Here is a 19,870-nt window from a genome sequence, read left to right as displayed (position 1 = left end):
CTGTCACAGCATGTCTGCCATCAGTCTCCGAGCATTCCAAAACAGAGGTGGATGAATAGGCCTGTATAAATATAATTGCAAAGTCTGTGGATTGGCTGTTGTGTGGAAGATAATAATTTGATATGGTACCATCCCAAATAGACAGGCCTAAAACCAGCATTCAGCCAAAAGGGTTGAGGTAGGCCTATAATGTGCGTGTGAGAGAGAGATTTGTACTGATTTTTGTATTGATTTTATTCATTACAGGGAAGAGGATATTTTTGTATGTATTTCTATTGATAAAAGGAAAGCATAGGGCGGTAGCTCCTATCTCACGGATGCGTAGGGCTTTAGTGACGTGGTACGCATGTCTTCTTGCAGTGCGCGCTCGGCCTGTCAATGCAGAGAGATTGTAGTGAATTCCGTGAGGTCATGTTTTGTAGCAGGACAACAGAATAGCCATCATTTATTATCCAAATAATTCAACTTAATTCATCTTTGAGGACTCGGACTTTTGTGGCTAATCCAGAACTGACATTCTGTATTTTGTTGACGGAGGTAAGCCTTATGTTTCCGCGCCGCTGTCCATGGTATTGTTTAGCTGTGGGGGAGGGTCGTTTTCGCCGCACCGCACACAATTTACAGATGCTGTTTGTTGTAAATAGATTAGAATTGTGCAATTTATTCTATCATATTTAGCTAAAAGCACAACGTGTCCAGGATTTAATGTTGCTGTACCACGATGATTTCGATTGTTGGATTGGCATAGATAGCGCTCAAAATAAGTTATCCTGCTATGTGTAGCACAATACTGCATCGCATAGGCTCGGCTACATACAAGCTGTAATAACCAGGCTATTACCAAAAAGCCGGCTTTGGAAGTATAGACTCACTTGCTACATTGTAGCGAGGTTGGTTATTGTCATATTATTGTCATGTTTTCAAGGCACCTGTGTTTGTTTTTACCTGGCAGTCACATCTACATATAACGATAAAGGGTCGGCTGGCCAAGGTTATCATGACTGTAGTTACATACCGGGGATTGTCAGGGCCATTAAATCAATTGATCACTACTGAATTATAAACAATCTGAATTGTCGATATTTAAGCCTGAAGATCTTCCCTCTGTCATTCTTGAAGTCTTGGCAACACGATGATCAGTGTACAATGTTATGATGAAGGCAGCTATGCCTGGGATATATTTAAGGTACAATAACAATTGGAAAGTATAGGCCTAGTATTTACATATAGTCTAGTGCCAGAATAGGCCTATACTATTTTATGGTCTTATCTATATACCCACCCACTTATACAATAACATGTTCAATACTTAAAAATCTCTTAAGGATCCAACCCTTTTTTTTTCTCCAGTTTTCACCTAAAATGACATACCCAAATCTAACTGCCTATCTGTCAGGACCTGAAGCAAGGATATGCATATTCTTGATACCATTTGAAAGGAAAAACTTTGAAGTTTGTGGAAATGTGAAATTAATGTAGGAGAATATAACACATTATATCTGGTAAAAGATAATACAAAGAAAAAAGCATTATTTTTTTTGTTTTTTTTTGTTTTGTACCATCTTTCAAATGCAAGAGAAAGGCCATAATGTATTATTCCAACCCATGCGCAATTTAGATTTTGGCCACTAGGTGGCAGCAGTGTATGTACAACGTTTTAGACTGATCCAATGTACCATTGCATATCTGTTCAAAATGTTGTATCAAGACTGCCCAAATGTGCCTGATTGGTTTATTAATACATTTTCAAGTTCATAATTGTGCACTCTCCTCAAACAATATCATGGTATTCTTTCACTGTAATAGCTACTGTAAATTGGACAGTGTAGATAGATTAACAAGAATTTAAGCTTTCTGCCCATATCACATATGTCTATGTCCTGGAATTTATTTTGTTACTCATGCTAATAACATTAGCCTATGTTAGCTCAACCATTGCGTGGGGGGGGGGACCGGGGGGGGGGGGACCCCGGGGGACCCCGATCCCGTAGAGGTTAAGCCCATATAGGTAATGACACTGGTGAATAATCTATTACTCTATATAAAAATACAAAGGGAAATGTAGGAATTTAATCAGACGGTTTATGTGTATGTTCCAATGTTATTTATTGCTTAGTTATACTGTATTAAAGGTCCAATGCAGCTGTTTTTGTGTCAATATCAAATAATATCTAGGTAACAGAAATTAAGTAATTGTTTTCAATTAAAATTGTAAAAAAGGAAACAAAATAGGTTCTTAGCAAAAAGCAATTTCTCAAGCAATAATTTAGCTAGGACTGTCTGGGAGTGGCCTGAGTGAAGGGCCTAATTAGAGGAGCCTAATGGGAGGGATATGTAACCTGAAAATCAGCTGCTATTAACTAACTGCAATATGTAACCAAATTCACATAGAAATGTGTGTTATAGATCTGTCATTCTCATTGAAAGCAAGTCTACGACATGGTAGATCTGTTCTATGTGTGCTATTTCTATTTGCATGTCCCTCCCCGTCCCCAGTGAAAGTTGGCCCCTGGTACAATGATTCTCTACACTATACTTGCTTGTTTTGTCACATAAACTGAAATTAAGTGATCTATTAGACTTTTAGCAACCAGGAAATGGCGGAGCGATATCTGCATAGTGCATCTTTAACAGAGAGAAGGGAAAACTCTTTGTTATTGGTCTATTAACTTACACCACCTGGTGATGTTGCCAGGTGGTCCAAACAAGCAGAAATTGCAGGTGGTCTTTTCAAACAGCTCTTACACTAAAATAATTTTCACAATTTAACGGTATTATTCCAAACTCATAGTGTGGAAATATGTGTAAAACACAGGGAAATCACATTTCTGACTGGATTGCCCCTTTAATATCTTGAGGGGAGATTCATGATTGTGGATGTTTTGTCGGATATACGCTATAGTCAGTCCCTGTATTGGTGGGGCTCAGGATTGACTGCCAGTGTTGAGGGGCTGTTTATCATGTTAATTATGAAGACAACTGGAGTGGAGGGCCCCTGACTGTAATTGCAGGGCTGTAGAAGTGTAGCTGCCGGCCTGACTCATAGGCCCTTGATAGACCTACCTAATAATGCCAAGTGGAGATGGACAGAGAAAGGAGAGAGAGGAGGAGGGAGCTATAGAAAGGGGGAGAGAGAAAGAGAGCTGCTGTTGGTGCAGTCACTGACTGAAGTGGAAAGATAAGATACTGCATTTATAGCCCGTATTCATCCTTTTGTCACGTAATGATTACACATAATAAACAGTCACTGTAATACATTAACAGGTATTACTGTTCACTGGTAACTGCATCTTACAGTAATTGACATCATCCAAGAGCTAAGTAGAACATTAGCTCAATTGGTATAGCATAAGTTGGCTACATAATGTTATGCTTTATCCATTAAGCATAGTATGTTTGCAATCATTATACAGCAATTGTTAATTTATTCATTCAGACTTACAGTATACCCATGCAGGTATATAATCTACAATTAAAAGCAGTACGCTAAGCACCACACTCCATCCACTCACCTGATCCATCTGAACCATGATCGTATGAATGCCTGGCTTCTGTCTGATGATTGATATAAATAATTACTGTAACACTGTGCGGGGTCTGTGTGTGTGGAATCTGAGTGTTTACTTTGACACGGCGGGGGTTGTCTCTGATGCGCAAGTGTGACGTTAGCAGGACAGTCGGGATGTCAGAGGAAACAGCATGGGCTGAAACATATTTAGCCCTATTATGATGGACTAATCACAATGCATGCTTCTGTCCTCCCTTCCTTGGGAAACCACAGTTTTGAACTGATAAGATATGTGAAAGCTAATGAAACCCTTAGTGGCTGTTACCTCCAATGGTAAAGAAGGATGTATTTCAAAATGGAGGAAAATCATTGATTTACATTTTAGTCATTTAGCAGTCACTCTTATCCAGAGCATTAGGATTAAGTTCTCAATGGCACATCAAAAGATTTTTCGCCTAGTCGGCTCAGGGATTCAAACCAGCAATCTTTCAGTTACTATCCCAATGCACTTAACCACGAGGCTACCACTAGGCTGCCTGACATGATAGGTGAACGCAGACGTTACTATCCGATGGTTACAAAATATGTATTTTCAATGTAGTCAAATCGGGCCAATGTCTCTGGGCTTTAGTCCAGTTCAGACTGGGCTTAAGACAGTAATGAAAACGTACACTGAACAAAAATATAAATGCAACATTCAACATTTTTAAAGATTTTACTGAGTTACAGTTCATATAAGGAAATCAGTCAATTTAAATAAATGAATTAGGCCCTAATCTATGGATTTCACATGACTGGGCAGGGACACAGCCATGGGTGGGCCTGGGAGGGCATAGGCCCACTCACTTGGTAACCAGGCCCACCCACTGGGGAGCCAGACACAGCTAATCATAAGGAGTTTTTTGCCACAAAAGGGCTTTTTTACAGACAGAAATACTCCTTAGTTTCATCAGCTGTCCAGATGGCTGGTTTCAGACGATCCCGCAGGTGAAGAAGCCGGATGTGGAGGTCCTGGGCTGGCGTGGTTACACGTTGTCTGCTGTTGTGAGGCCGGTTGGACGTACTGCCAAATTCTCTAAAACAACGTTGGAGGCCTTGTTGATAGTGTTGTTAAGAAGGCTTATGGTAGAGAAATTAACAAAAAGCGAAATAAGCTTTGGAACATTTCTGTGCTCTTTTATTTCAACTAATGACATATGAGACCAACACTTTACATGTTGCATTTATTGTTTTGTTCAGTATAGATCAGTGAGAAGATGGGAGAGAGAGGAAGAGGGGGAAACACTCATTGGAGGGTCAGTATCAGTATGACCCCATCCCATTGAACCCTGAGCCCTGAGAGAGATATTCTTCGGCTCATGTTTCATACACAAATTTATTGAGAGAAGTAGACCACCTATGGTTCACACTCAGACCAGTGGCTTCTGAGGATATTCTATACTCCCACCTCCTCTGTTTGTAACGTTTAAGGGACATTACATTCCGCTTCACGTTTTGTCAGGTGTTCTCATACCACAAAAGTAGTCTTATGTCAAGAAGAATCAACATCCCACACCATGCTGTCACGTTCTGACCTCTATTTCCTTTGTTTTTGTATTTATTTAGTATGGTCAGGGCGTGAGTTGGGTGGGCAGTCTATGTTTGTTTTTCTATGTTTTGGTCTAGTTCTATGTTCGGCCTGATATGGTTCTCAATCAGAGGCAGGTGTTCGTCATTGTCTCTGATTGGGAACCATATTTAGGTAGCCTGGGTTTCACTGTGTGTTTGTGGGTGATTGTTCCTGTTTTTGTGTTTGCACCAGACAGGGCTGTTTTGAGTTCTCACGTTTCTTGTTTTTTTCCGTTAGTTTGTTCATGTATAGTGTCGTCAATAAATACAATGAACAACCACCACGCTGCGCTTTGGTCCGCCTCTACTTCACAAGAAGAGAATCGTTACAGAATCACCCACCACAACAGGACCAAGCGGTGTGGTAATGGGCAAAGGAGAAAGCAGCAGCAGGAGCAGCGCGAGGAGGTATGGACATGGGAGGACGAATTAGACGGTAAAGGACCTTGGGCTCAGCCAGGAGAGTATCGCCGCCCCAAGGAAGAACGGGAGGCGGCGAAAGCGGAGAGGCGCTGGTATGAGGAGGCAGCGCGGCGTCGTGGATGGAAGCCCGGGAGTCAGCCCCAAAAATTTCTTGGGGGGGGGCTAACAGGGAGTATGGCTACGCCAGGTAGGAGACCTGAGCCAACTTCCTGTGGTTACCGGTGGGCTAGAGAGACCGGGCAGGCACCGTGTTATGCTGTGGAGCGCACGGTGTCCCCAGTGCGGGTGCACAGCCCGGTGCGGTACATTCCAGCTCCGCGTATCGGCCGGGCTAGAGTGGGCATCGAGCCAAGTGCCATGAAGCCGGCTCTACGCATCTGGTCTCCAGTGCGTCTCCTTGGGCCGGCTTACATGGCACCAGCCTTGCGCACGGTGTCCCCGGTTCGCCTGCATAGCCCAGTGCGGGCTATTCCACCTCGCCGCACTGGCAGGGCGACCGGGACCATTCAACCGGGTAAGGTTGGGCAGGCTCGGTGCTCAAGAGCTCCAGTGCGCCTGCACGGCCCGGTCTATCCGTCACCACCTCCACACCCCAGCCCTCCGGTGGCAGCTCCCCGTACCAGGCTGTCTCTCCGGCCCATCCGTCCAGAGCCTTCCTCCTCTCCAGCGCTGCCGGAGCCTCCCGCCTGTCCGGCGCCGCTGCCGGAGCCTCCCGCCTGTCCGGCGCCGCTGCCGGAGCCTCCCGCCTGTCCGGCGCCGCTGCCGGAGCCTCCCGCCTGTCCGGCGCCGCTGCCGGAGCCTCCCGCCTGTCCGGCGCCTCTGCCGGAGCTTCCCGTCTGCCCGGCGCCTCTGCCAGAGCTTCGCGTCTGCCCGGCGCCATCGGAGCTTCCCGTCTGCCCAGCGCCGCCAGCGCCGCCCGTCTGCCCAGCGCCGCCAGCGCCGCCCGTCTGCCCAGCGCCGCCAGCGCCGCCCGTCTGCCCAGCGCCGCCAGCGCCGCCCGTCTGCCCAGCGCCGCCAGCGCCGCCCGTCTGCCCAGCGCCGCCAGCGCCGCCCAGCGCCGCCAGCGCCGCCCGTCTGCCCAGCGCCGCCAGCGCCGCCCGTCTGCCCAGCGCCGCCAGCGCCGCCCGTCTGCCCAGCGCCGCCAGCGCCGCCCGTCTGCCCAGCGCCGCCAGCGCCGCCCGTCTGCCCAGCGCCGCCAGTGCCGCCCGTCTGCCCAGCGCCGCCAGTGCCGCCCGTCTGCCAGGAGCCGCCGATGCCGCCAGTCAGCCAGGGGCCGCCAGTCAACCAGGGGCCACCAGTGCTGCCAGTCAGCCCAGCGCCAGCGCCGCCAGTCAGCCAGGGGCCGCCAGTGCCGCCAGTCAGCCAGGGGCCGCCAGTCAGCCAGGGGCCGCCAGTGCCGTCAGTCAGCCAGGGGCCGCTAGAGCCCCTCCGCCCGGAGCAGCTGTCCCTCTGTCCCGAGCAGCTGTCCCTCTGTCCCGAGCAGCTGTCCCTCTGTCCCGAGCAGCTGTCCCTCTGTCCCGAGCAGCTGTCCCTCTGTCCCGAGCAGCTGTCCCTCTGTCCCGAGCAGCTGTCCCTCTGTCCCGAGAAGCTGCCCCTCTGTCCCAAGCAGCCCCTCTGTCCAGTGGGGTCATTGAGAGGGGTGGGCATGGTGAGTAAGCCACGGAGGCGGACAATAAGGCGGACTGAGACAATGGCGAGGTGGGGTCCGCGTCCCGCGCCAGAGCCGCCACCGCGGACAGACGCCCACCCAGACCCTCCCCTATAGGTCAAGGTTTTGCGGCCGGAGTCCGCACCTTTGGGGGGGGGTACTGTCACGTTCTGACCTCTATTTCCTTTGTTTTTGTATTTATTTAGTATGGTCAGGGCGTGAGTTGGGTGGGCAGTCTATGTTTGTTTTTCTATGTTTTGGTCTAGTTCTATGTTCGGCCTGATATGGTTCTCAATCAGAGGCAGGTGTTCGTCATTGTCTCTGATTGGGAACCATATTTAGGTAGCCTGGGTTTCACTGTGTGTTTGTGGGTGATTGTTCCTGTTTTTGTGTTTGCACCAGACAGGGCTGTTTTGAGTTCTCACGTTTCTTGTTTTTTTCCGTTAGTTTGTTCATGTATAGTGTCGTCAATAAATACAATGAACAACCACCACGCTGCGCTTTGGTCCGCCTCTACTTCACAAGAAGAGAATCGTTACAGAATCACCCACCACAACAGGACCAAGCGGTGTGGTAATGGGCAAAGGAGAAAGCAGCAGCAGGAGCAGCGCGAGGAGGTATGGACATGGGAGGACGAATTAGACGGTAAAGGACCTTGGGCTCAGCCAGGAGAGTATCGCCGCCCCAAGGAAGAACGGGAGGCGGCGAAAGCGGAGAGGCGCTGGTATGAGGAGGCAGCGCGGCGTCGTGGATGGAAGCCCGGGAGTCAGCCCCAAAAATTTCTTGGGGGGGGGCTAACAGGGAGTATGGCTACGCCAGGTAGGAGACCTGAGCCAACTTCCTGTGGTTACCGGTGGGCTAGAGAGACCGGGCAGGCACCGTGTTATGCTGTGGAGCGCACGGTGTCCCCAGTGCGGGTGCACAGCCCGGTGCGGTACATTCCAGCTCCGCGTATCGGCCGGGCTAGAGTGGGCATCGAGCCAAGTGCCATGAAGCCGGCTCTACGCATCTGGTCTCCAGTGCGTCTCCTTGGGCCGGCTTACATGGCACCAGCCTTGCGCACGGTGTCCCCGGTTCGCCTGCATAGCCCAGTGCGGGCTATTCCACCTCGCCGCACTGGCAGGGCGACCGGGACCATTCAACCGGGTAAGGTTGGGCAGGCTCGGTGCTCAAGAGCTCCAGTGCGCCTGCACGGCCCGGTCTATCCGTCACCACCTCCACACCCCAGCCCTCCGGTGGCAGCTCCCCGTACCAGGCTGTCTCTCCGGCCCATCCGTCCAGAGCCTTCCTCCTCTCCAGCGCTGCCGGAGCCTCCCGCCTGTCCGGCGCCTCTGCCGGAGCCTCCCGCCTGTCCGGCGCCTCTGCCGGAGCCTCCCGCCTGTCCGGCGCCGCTGCCGGAGCCTCCCGCCTGTCCGGCGCCGCTGCCGGAGCCTCCCGCCTGTCCGGCGCCGCTGCCGGAGCCTCCCGCCTGTCCGGCGCCGCTGCCGGAGCCTCCCGCCTGTCCGGCGCCTCTGCCGGAGCTTCCCGTCTGCCCGGCGCCTCTGCCAGAGCTTCGCGTCTGCCCGGCGCCATCGGAGCTTCCCGTCTGCCCAGCGCCGCCAGCGCCGCCCGTCTGCCCAGCGCCGCCAGCGCCGCCCGTCTGCCCAGCGCCGCCAGCGCCGCCCGTCTGCCCAGCGCCGCCAGCGCCGCCCGTCTGCCCAGCGCCGCCAGCGCCGCCCAGCGCCGCCAGCGCCGCCCGTCTGCCCAGCGCCGCCAGCGCCGCCCGTCTGCCCAGCGCCGCCAGCGCCGCCCGTCTGCCCAGCGCCGCCAGCGCCGCCCGTCTGCCCAGCGCCGCCAGCGCCGCCCGTCTGCCCAGCGCCGCCAGTGCCGCCCGTCTGCCCAGCGCCGCCAGTGCCGCCCGTCTGCCAGGAGCCGCCGATGCCGCCAGTCAGCCAGGGGCCGCCAGTCAACCAGGGGCCACCAGTGCTGCCAGTCAGCCCAGCGCCAGCGCCGCCAGTCAGCCAGGGGCCGCCAGTGCCGCCAGTCAGCCAGGGGCCGCCAGTCAGCCAGGGGCCGCCAGTGCCGTCAGTCAGCCAGGGGCCGCTAGAGCCCCTCCGCCCGGAGCAGCTGTCCCTCTGTCCCGAGCAGCTGTCCCTCTGTCCCGAGCAGCTGTCCCTCTGTCCCGAGCAGCTGTCCCTCTGTCCCGAGCAGCTGTCCCTCTGTCCCGAGCAGCTGTCCCTCTGTCCCGAGCAGCTGTCCCTCTGTCCCGAGAAGCTGCCCCTCTGTCCCAAGCAGCCCCTCTGTCCAGTGGGGTCATTGAGAGGGGTGGGCATGGTGAGTAAGCCACGGAGGCGGACAATAAGGCGGACTGAGACAATGGCGAGGTGGGGTCCGCGTCCCGCGCCAGAGCCGCCACCGCGGACAGACGCCCACCCAGACCCTCCCCTATAGGTCAAGGTTTTGCGGCCGGAGTCCGCACCTTTGGGGGGGGGTACTGTCACGTTCTGACCTCTATTTCCTTTGTTTTTGTATTTATTTAGTATGGTCAGGGCGTGAGTTGGGTGGGCAGTCTATGTTTGTTTTTCTATGTTTTGGTCTAGTTCTATGTTCGGCCTGATATGGTTCTCAATCAGAGGCAGGTGTTCGTCATTGTCTCTGATTGGGAACCATATTTAGGTAGCCTGGGTTTCACTGTGTGTTTGTGGGTGATTGTTCCTGTTTTTGTGTTTGCACCAGACAGGGCTGTTTTGAGTTCTCACGTTTCTTGTTTTTTTCCGTTAGTTTGTTCATGTATAGTGTCGTCAATAAATACAATGAACAACCACCACGCTGCGCTTTGGTCCGCCTCTACTTCACAAGAAGAGAATCGTTACAGAATCACCCACCACAACAGGACCAAGCGGTGTGGTAATGGGCAAAGGAGAAAGCAGCAGCAGGAGCAGCGCGAGGAGGTATGGACATGGGAGGACGAATTAGACGGTAAAGGACCTTGGGCTCAGCCAGGAGAGTATCGCCGCCCCAAGGAAGAACGGGAGGCGGCGAAAGCGGAGAGGCGCTGGTATGAGGAGGCAGCGCGGCGTCGTGGATGGAAGCCCGGGAGTCAGCCCCAAAAATTTCTTGGGGGGGGGCTAACAGGGAGTATGGCTACGCCAGGTAGGAGACCTGAGCCAACTTCCTGTGGTTACCGGTGGGCTAGAGAGACCGGGCAGGCACCGTGTTATGCTGTGGAGCGCACGGTGTCCCCAGTGCGGGTGCACAGCCCGGTGCGGTACATTCCAGCTCCGCGTATCGGCCGGGCTAGAGTGGGCATCGAGCCAAGTGCCATGAAGCCGGCTCTACGCATCTGGTCTCCAGTGCGTCTCCTTGGGCCGGCTTACATGGCACCAGCCTTGCGCACGGTGTCCCCGGTTCGCCTGCATAGCCCAGTGCGGGCTATTCCACCTCGCCGCACTGGCAGGGCGACCGGGACCATTCAACCGGGTAAGGTTGGGCAGGCTCGGTGCTCAAGAGCTCCAGTGCGCCTGCACGGCCCGGTCTATCCGTCACCACCTCCACACCCCAGCCCTCCGGTGGCAGCTCCCCGTACCAGGCTGTCTCTCCGGCCCATCCGTCCAGAGCCTTCCTCCTCTCCAGCGCTGCCGGAGCCTCCCGCCTGTCCGGCGCCTCTGCCGGAGCCTCCCGCCTGTCCGGCGCCTCTGCCGGAGCCTCCCGCCTGTCCGGCGCCGCTGCCGGAGCCTCCCGCCTGTCCGGCGCCGCTGCCGGAGCCTCCCGCCTGTCCGGCGCCGCTGCCGGAGCCTCCCGCCTGTCCGGCGCCGCTGCCGGAGCCTCCCGCCTGTCCGGCGCCTCTGCCGGAGCTTCCCGTCTGCCCGGCGCCTCTGCCAGAGCTTCGCGTCTGCCCGGCGCCATCGGAGCTTCCCGTCTGCCCAGCGCCGCCAGCGCCGCCCGTCTGCCCAGCGCCGCCAGCGCCGCCCGTCTGCCCAGCGCCGCCAGCGCCGCCCGTCTGCCCAGCGCCGCCAGCGCCGCCCAGCGCCGCCAGCGCCGCCCGTCTGCCCAGCGCCGCCAGCGCCGCCCGTCTGCCCAGCGCCGCCAGCGCCGCCCGTCTGCCCAGCGCCGCCAGCGCCGCCCGTCTGCCCAGCGCCGCCAGCGCCGCCCGTCTGCCCAGCGCCGCCAGTGCCGCCCGTCTGCCCAGCGCCGCCAGTGCCGCCCGTCTGCCAGGAGCCGCCGATGCCGCCAGTCAGCCAGGGGCCGCCAGTCAACCAGGGGCCACCAGTGCTGCCAGTCAGCCCAGCGCCAGCGCCGCCAGTCAGCCAGGGGCCGCCAGTGCCGCCAGTCAGCCAGGGGCCGCCAGTCAGCCAGGGGCCGCCAGTGCCGTCAGTCAGCCAGGGGCCGCTAGAGCCCCTCCGCCCGGAGCAGCTGTCCCTCTGTCCCGAGCAGCTGTCCCTCTGTCCCGAGCAGCTGTCCCTCTGTCCCGAGCAGCTGTCCCTCTGTCCCGAGCAGCTGTCCCTCTGTCCCGAGCAGCTGTCCCTCTGTCCCGAGAAGCTGCCCCTCTGTCCCAAGCAGCCCCTCTGTCCAGTGGGGTCATTGAGAGGGGTGGGCATGGTGAGTAAGCCACGGAGGCGGACAATAAGGCGGACTGAGACAATGGCGAGGTGGGGTCCGCGTCCCGCGCCAGAGCCGCCACCGCGGACAGACGCCCACCCAGACCCTCCCCTATAGGTCAAGGTTTTGCGGCCGGAGTCCGCACCTTTGGGGGGGGGGTACTGTCACGTTCTGACCTCTATTTCCTTTGTTTTTGTATTTATTTAGTATGGTCAGGGCGTGAGTTGGGTGGGCAGTCTATGTTTGTTTTTCTATGTTTTGGTCTAGTTCTATGTTCGGCCTGATATGGTTCTCAATCAGAGGCAGGTGTTCGTCATTGTCTCTGATTGGGAACCATATTTAGGTAGCCTGGGTTTCACTGTGTGTTTGTGGGTGATTGTTCCTGTTTTTGTGTTTGCACCAGACAGGGCTGTTTTGAGTTCTCACGTTTCTTGTTTTTTTCCGTTAGTTTGTTCATGTATAGTGTCGTCAATAAATACAATGAACAACCACCACGCTGCGCTTTGGTCCGCCTCTACTTCACAAGAAGAGAATCGTTACAGAATCACCCACCACAACAGGACCAAGCGGTGTGGTAATGGGCAAAGGAGAAAGCAGCAGCAGGAGCAGCGCGAGGAGGTATGGACATGGGAGGACGAATTAGACGGTAAAGGACCTTGGGCTCAGCCAGGAGAGTATCGCCGCCCCAAGGAAGAACGGGAGGCGGCGAAAGCGGAGAGGCGCTGGTATGAGGAGGCAGCGCGGCGTCGTGGATGGAAGCCCGGGAGTCAGCCCCAAAAATTTCTTGGGGGGGGGCTAACAGGGAGTATGGCTACGCCAGGTAGGAGACCTGAGCCAACTTCCTGTGGTTACCGGTGGGCTAGAGAGACCGGGCAGGCACCGTGTTATGCTGTGGAGCGCACGGTGTCCCCAGTGCGGGTGCACAGCCCGGTGCGGTACATTCCAGCTCCGCGTATCGGCCGGGCTAGAGTGGGCATCGAGCCAAGTGCCATGAAGCCGGCTCTACGCATCTGGTCTCCAGTGCGTCTCCTTGGGCCGGCTTACATGGCACCAGCCTTGCGCACGGTGTCCCCGGTTCGCCTGCATAGCCCAGTGCGGGCTATTCCACCTCGCCGCACTGGCAGGGCGACCGGGACCATTCAACCGGGTAAGGTTGGGCAGGCTCGGTGCTCAAGAGCTCCAGTGCGCCTGCACGGCCCGGTCTATCCGTCACCACCTCCACACCCCAGCCCTCCGGTGGCAGCTCCCCGTACCAGGCTGTCTCTCCGGCCCATCCGTCCAGAGCCTTCCTCCTCTCCAGCGCTGCCGGAGCCTCCCGCCTGTCCGGCGCCTCTGCCGGAGCCTCCCGCCTGTCCGGCGCCTCTGCCGGAGCCTCCCGCCTGTCCGGCGCCGCTGCCGGAGCCTCCCGCCTGTCCGGCGCCGCTGCCGGAGCCTCCCGCCTGTCCGGCGCCGCTGCCGGAGCCTCCCGCCTGTCCGGCGCCGCTGCCGGAGCCTCCCGCCTGTCCGGCGCCTCTGCCGGAGCTTCCCGTCTGCCCGGCGCCTCTGCCAGAGCTTCGCGTCTGCCCGGCGCCATCGGAGCTTCCCGTCTGCCCAGCGCCGCCAGCGCCGCCCGTCTGCCCAGCGCCGCCAGCGCCGCCCGTCTGCCCAGCGCCGCCAGCGCCGCCCGTCTGCCCAGCGCCGCCAGCGCCGCCCGTCTGCCCAGCGCCGCCAGCGCCGCCCGTCTGCCCAGCGCCGCCAGCGCCGCCCGTCTGCCCAGCGCCGCCAGTGCCGCCCGTCTGCCCAGCGCCGCCAGTGCCGCCCGTCTGCCCAGCGCCGCCAGTGCCGCCCGTCTGCCAGGAGCCGCCAATGCCGCCAGTCAGCCAGGGGCCGCCAGTCAACCAGGGGCCACCAGTGCTGCCAGTCAGCCCAGCGCCAGCGCCGCCAGTCAGCCAGGGGCCGCCAGTGCCGCCAGTCAGCCAGGGGCCGCCAGTCAGCCAGGGGCCGCCAGTGCCGTCAGTCAGCCAGGGGCCGCTAGAGCCCCTCCGCCCGGAGCAGCTGTCCCTCTGTCCCGAGCAGCTGTCCCTCTGTCCCGAGCAGCTGTCCCTCTGTCCCGAGCAGCTGTCCCTCTGTCCCGAGCAGCTGTCCCTCTGTCCCGAGCAGCTGTCCCTCTGTCCCGAGCAGCTGTCCCTCTGTCCCGAGAAGCTGCCCCTCTGTCCCAAGCAGCCCCTCTGTCCAGTGGGGTCATTGAGAGGGGTGGGCATGGTGAGTAAGCCACGGAGGCGGACAATAAGGCGGACTGAGACAATGGCGAGGTGGGGTCCGCGTCCCGCGCCAGAGCCGCCACCGCGGACAGACGCCCACCCAGACCCTCCCCTATAGGTCAAGGTTTTGCGGCCGGAGTCCGCACCTTTGGGGGGGGGTACTGTCACGTTCTGACCTCTATTTCCTTTGTTTTTGTATTTATTTAGTATGGTCAGGGCGTGAGTTGGGTGGGCAGTCTATGTTTGTTTTTCTATGTTTTGGTCTAGTTCTATGTTCGGCCTGATATGGTTCTCAATCAGAGGCAGGTGTTCGTCATTGTCTCTGATTGGGAACCATATTTAGGTAGCCTGGGTTTCACTGTGTGTTTGTGGGTGATTGTTCCTGTTTTTGTGTTTGCACCAGACAGGGCTGTTTTGAGTTCTCACGTTTCTTGTTTTTTTCCGTTAGTTTGTTCATGTATAGTGTCGTCAATAAATACAATGAACAACCACCACGCTGCGCTTTGGTCCGCCTCTACTTCACAAGAAGAGAATCGTTACACATGCGTTGTTTAGATCCAGCTACAGTCCCTAGGGAAACTCTTCATACCCCTTGCACAGTTGTCACATTTTGCTGCCTTATATTTAAATATAAAATGGATTACATTAGATTTTTTTCCTACTGATTTACACAACCTACTCTACACTTAAAAGTAAATCAAAAATACACTTAAAAAAATGCATAAAAAAAAAACAATGTAAATCTTGATTGCGTATGTCTTCACACCCCAGAGTTAATACTTGTTCAAAGCACCTTGGGAAGCAATAATTACAGCTGTGAATCATGTTGAGTAAGATTTCACCAACTTTACGCAACTCTTGGAGCAGCAAATATCCTTATTTAAAAAAAAAAGTTTTTTTGAGATTGTAGATTTCTTTTGCAAATATATATACAGTACCAGTCAAAAGTTTGGACACGCCTGTGCCCTCAGGCCCGTACTCCACCACTACCACATATCTACATGACAAAATCCATGTGTACGTATAGTGTGTATGTTATCGTGTGTGTGTGTGTGTGTGTGTGTGTGTGTATGCATGTGTCTGTGCCAATGTTTGAGTTGCTTCACAGTCCCCGCTGTTACATAAAGTGTTTTTTTAATCTGTTTTTTAAATCTAATTTGACTTCTTTCGTCAGTTACTTGATGTGGAATAGAGTTACATGTAGTCATCTCTCGATGTAGTACTGTGTGCCTCCCATACTCTGTTCTGGACTTGGGGACTGTGAAGAGACCTCTTGTGGCATGTCTTGTGGGGTATGCATGGGTGTCCGAGCTGTGTGCCAGTAGTTTAGACAGACAGCTCGGTGCATTCAACATGTCAATACCTCTCATAAGTAAAAGTACTGCCTTGTTCTGAGCTAATTGCAATTTTCCTAAGTCCTTTTTTGTGGCCCCTGACCACACGACTGAACAGTAGTCAAGATGCGACAAAACTAGGGCCTGTAGGACCTGCCTTGTTGATAGTGTTGTTAAGAAGGCAGAGTATCACTTTATTATAGACAGACTTCTCCCCATCTTAGCTACTACTGCATCAATATGTTTTGACCATGACAGTTTACAATCTAGTGTTACTCCAAGCAGTTTAGCCATCCCAACTTGCTCAATTTCCACATTATTTAGTACAAGATTTAGTTGAGGATTAGGGTTTAGTGAGTGTTTTGTTCCAAATACAATGCTTTTAGTTTTAGAAATATTTAGGGCTAACTTATTCCTTGCCACCCACTCTGAAACTAACTGCAGCTCTTTGTTGAGTGTTTCAGTCATTTCAGTCGCTGTAGTAGCTGACGTGTATAGTGTTGAGTCATCCGCATACATAGAAACTCTGGCTTTACTCAAAGTCAGTGGCATGTCGTTAGTAAAAATTGAAAAAAGCAAGGGGCCTAAACAGCTACTCTGGGGAATTCCTGATTCTTACTGGATTATATTTGATAGGCTTCCATTAAAGAACACCCTCTTTGTTAGACAAGTAACTCTTTATCCACATTATAGTAGGGGATGTAAAGCCATAACACATACGTTTTTCTAGCAGTAGACTATGATCAATAATGTCAAAAGCTGCACTGATGTCTAACAGCCCCCACAATCATTTTATCATCAATTTCTCTCAGGCAATCATCCATCATTTGTGTAGGTGCTGTGCTTGTTGAGTGTCCTTCCCAATAAGCATGCTGAAATGTTTTGTTTACTGTAAATAGCATTGTATCTGGTCAATATTTTTCCAGAAGTTTACTAAGGGTTGGTAACAGGCTGATTGGTCGGCTATTTGAGCCAGTAAAGGGAGACTTTAGCTTTCCTCCAGGCCTGAGGGCACATGCTTAAATTGAAGATTTAGGAAATAGGAGTGGCAATATCGTCTGCTATTATCCTCAGTAATTTTCCATCTAGATTGTCAGACCCTGGTGGCTTGTCATTGTTGATAGACAACAATCATTTGTTCACCTCTCCACACTGACTTTACGGAATTCAAAAGTATAATTCTTGTCTTTCATAATTTGGTCTGATATACTTGGATGTATAGTGTCAGCGTTTGTTGCTGGCATGTCATCCCTAAGTTTGCTTATCTTGCCAATGAATAAATCATTAAAGTAGTTTGCAATATCAGTGGGCTTTGTGATGAATGAGCCATCTGATTCAATATATGAAGGAGCTGAGGTGGCCTTTTTCCCAAAATGTAATTTAAGGTGCACCAAAGCTTTTTACTATCATTCTTTATATAATATATCTTTGTTTCATAGTGTAGGTTATTTTTATTTAGTTTAGTCACATGATTTCTTAATTTGGAGTACGTTTGCCAATCAGTTGGGCTGCCAGACTTAATTGCCATACCTTTTGCCTCATCCCTCTCAATCAAAGGGGATTTAACCGTTTTTACAGTCATTTTCTTAACGGGTGTATGCTTATTAGTAACTGGAATAAGTAGTTTCATAAATGCATCAAGTGCAGCCTCTGGTTGCTCCTCATAACACACCACAGACCAGCAAATATTCTTTACATCATCAACATCAACATAACCATAAAACTTCTTGTGGGACCTTTTATGCACTATATTAGGCCTTTGGAACTTTGGTTTTCCTAGATATGGCTATTATATTGTGATCGCTAAATCCTATGGATTTGGATACCGCTTTAAAGCAAATATCTGCAGCATTAGTAAAAATGTGATCAATACATGTGGAAGATTTAATTCCTGTGCTGTTTTTAACTACCCTGGTAGGTTGACTGACAACCTGATCCAGGTTGCAGGCACTGGTTACAGTTTTGCATTTTTTTCCTGAGTGGGCAGGTTGATGATAGCCAGTCAATATTTAAATCACCCAGAAAATATACTTCTCTGATGATGTCACATACATTATCAAGCCTTTCACACATATTATCCAGATACTGACTGTTAGCACTTGGTGGTCTATAGTAGAGGTCGACCGATTAATCGGAATGGCCGATTAATTAGGGCCGATTTCAAGTTTTACACCTTTATTTAATCTTTATTTAACTAGGCAAGTCAGTTAAGAACACATTCTTATTTTCAATTACAGCCTAGGAACGGTGGGTTAACTGCCTCGTTCAGGGGCAGAACGACAGATTTTTACCTTGTCAGCTCGGGGGATTCAATCTTGCAACCTTACAGTTAACTAGTCCAAACGCTCTAACCACCTGATTTCATTGCACTCCATGAGGAGAATGCCTGTTACGAGAATGCAGTAAGCCAAGGTAAGTTGCTAGCTAGCATTAAACTTATCTTATAAAAAACAATCAATCAATCATAATCACTAGTTAACTACACATGGTTCATGGTAGTACTACACTGCTCAAAAAAATTAAGGGAACACTTAAACAACACAATGTAACTCCAAGTCAATCACACTTATGTAAAATCAAACTGTCCACTTAGGAAGCAACACCGATTGACAATAAATTTCACATGCTGTTGTGCAAATGGAATAGACAACAGGTGGAAATTATAGGCAATTAGCAAGACACCCCCAATAAAGGAGTGGTTCTGCAGACCACTTCTCAGTTCCTATGCTTCCTGGCTGATGTTTTGGTCACTTTTGAATGCTGGCGGTGCTTTCACTCTAGTGGTAGCATGAGGCGGAGTCTACAACCCACACAAGTGGCTCGGGTAGTGCAGCTCATCCAGGATGGCACATCAGTGCGAGCTGTGGCAAGAAGGTTTGCTGTGTCTGTCAGCGTAGTGTTCAGAGCATGGAGGCGCTACCACGAGACAGGCCAGTACATCAGGAGACGTGGAGGAGGCCGTAGGAGGGCAACAACCCAGCAGCAGGACTGCTACCTCCGCCTTTGTGCAAGGAGGAGCAGGAGGAGCACTGCCAGAGCCTTGCAAAATGACCTCCAGCAGGCCACAAATGTGCATGTGTCTGCTCAAACGGTCAGAAACAGACTCCATGAGGGTGGTATGAGGGCCCGACGTCCACAGGTGGGAGTTGTGCTTACAGCCCAACACCATGCAGGACGTTTGGCATTTGCCAGAGAACACCAAGATTGGAAAATTCGCCACTGGCGCCCTGTGCTCTTCACAGATGAAAGCAGGTTCACACTGAGCATGTGACAGCCGTGACAGAGTCTGGAGACGCCATGGAGAACGTTCTGCTACCTGCAACATCCTCCAGCATGACCGGTTTGGCGGTGGGTCAGTTATGGTGTGGGGTGGCATTTCTTTGGGGGGCCGCACAGCCCTCCATGTGCTCGCCAGAGGTAGCCTGACTGTCATTAGGTACCGAGATGAGATCCTCAGACCCCTTGTGAGACCATATGCTGGTGCGGTTGGCCCTGGGTTCCTCCTAATGCAAGACAATGCTGGACCTCATGTGGCTGGAGTGTGTCAGCAGTTCCTGCAAGAGGAAGGCATTGATGCTATGGACTGGCCCGCCCGTTCCCCAGACCTGAATCCAATTGAGCACATCTGGGACATCATGTCTCGCGCCATCCACCAATGCCAAGTTGCACCACAGACTGTCCAGGAGTTGGCGGAAGCTTTAGTCCAGGTCTGGGAGGAGATCCCTCAGGAGACCATCCGCCACCTCATCAGGAGCATGCCCAGGCGTTGTAGGGAGGTCATACAGGCACGTGGAGGCCACACACACTACTGAGCCTCATTTTGACTTGTTTTAAGGACATTACATCAAAGTTGGATCAGCCTGTAGTGTGGTTTTCCACTTTAATTTTGAGTGTGACTCCAAATCCAGACCTCTATGGGTTGATGAATTTGATTTCCATTGATAATTTTTGTGTGATTTTGTTGTCAGCACATTCAACTATGTAAAGAAAAAAGTATTTAATAAGAATATTTCATTCATTCAGATCTAGGATGTGTTATTTTAGTGTTCTTTTTATTTTTTTGAGCAGTGTAGTTTATCTAGAGTGTCCTGCATTGCATATAATCGATGTGGTGCGTGTCGTTGCTCCAATGTGTACCTAACCATAAACATCAATGCCTTTCTTAAAATCAATACACAGAAGTATATATTTTTAAACCTGCATATTTAGCTAAAAGAAATCCAGGTTAGCAGGCAATATTAAACAGGTGAAATTGTGTCACTTCTCTTGCGTTGATTGCACGCAGAGTCAGTGTATATGCAACCATTTGGGCCGCCTAATTTGCCAGAATTTTACGTAATTATGACATAACATTGAAGGTTGTGCAATGTAACAGGAATATTTAGACTTATGGATGCCACCCGTTAGATAAAATACGGAACAGTTCCGTATTTCACTGAAAGAATAAACGTCTTGTTTTCGAGATGATAGTTTCCGGATTCGGCCATATTAATAACCTACGGCTCCTGTCTCTGTGTGTTATCATGTCATA

The 19,870-nt window shown here is 52.5% G+C and overlaps 1 protein-coding gene across 3 annotated transcripts in view; it reads left to right on the top strand.

Annotated features, from left to right (window-relative positions):
• The first annotated feature begins 331 nt into the window (after positions 1 to 331).
• LOC110525944 (mitogen-activated protein kinase 8) overlaps positions 332 to 19,870 on the top strand; it is a 37,602-nt gene continuing 18,063 nt past the window's right edge. For 2 of the 3 annotated variants that reach the window (XM_036981267.2, XM_036981276.2), the window contains exon 1: positions 332 to 537. The gene's annotated coding sequence lies outside the window, so the exon portion shown is untranslated. The remainder of the gene's footprint in view (positions 538 to 19,870) is intronic. The other variant, XM_036981284.2, reaches the window with a different exon arrangement.

This window comes from Oncorhynchus mykiss, chromosome 1 (assembly GCF_057628025.1).
Source record: "Oncorhynchus mykiss isolate SJ-2025 chromosome 1, ASM5762802v1, whole genome shotgun sequence".
Classification (NCBI taxonomy): domain Eukaryota; kingdom Metazoa; phylum Chordata; class Actinopteri; order Salmoniformes; family Salmonidae; genus Oncorhynchus; species Oncorhynchus mykiss.
The sequence above is the reverse complement of the archived record's forward strand: the minus strand, read 5'-3'. Positions and strand labels throughout refer to the sequence as shown.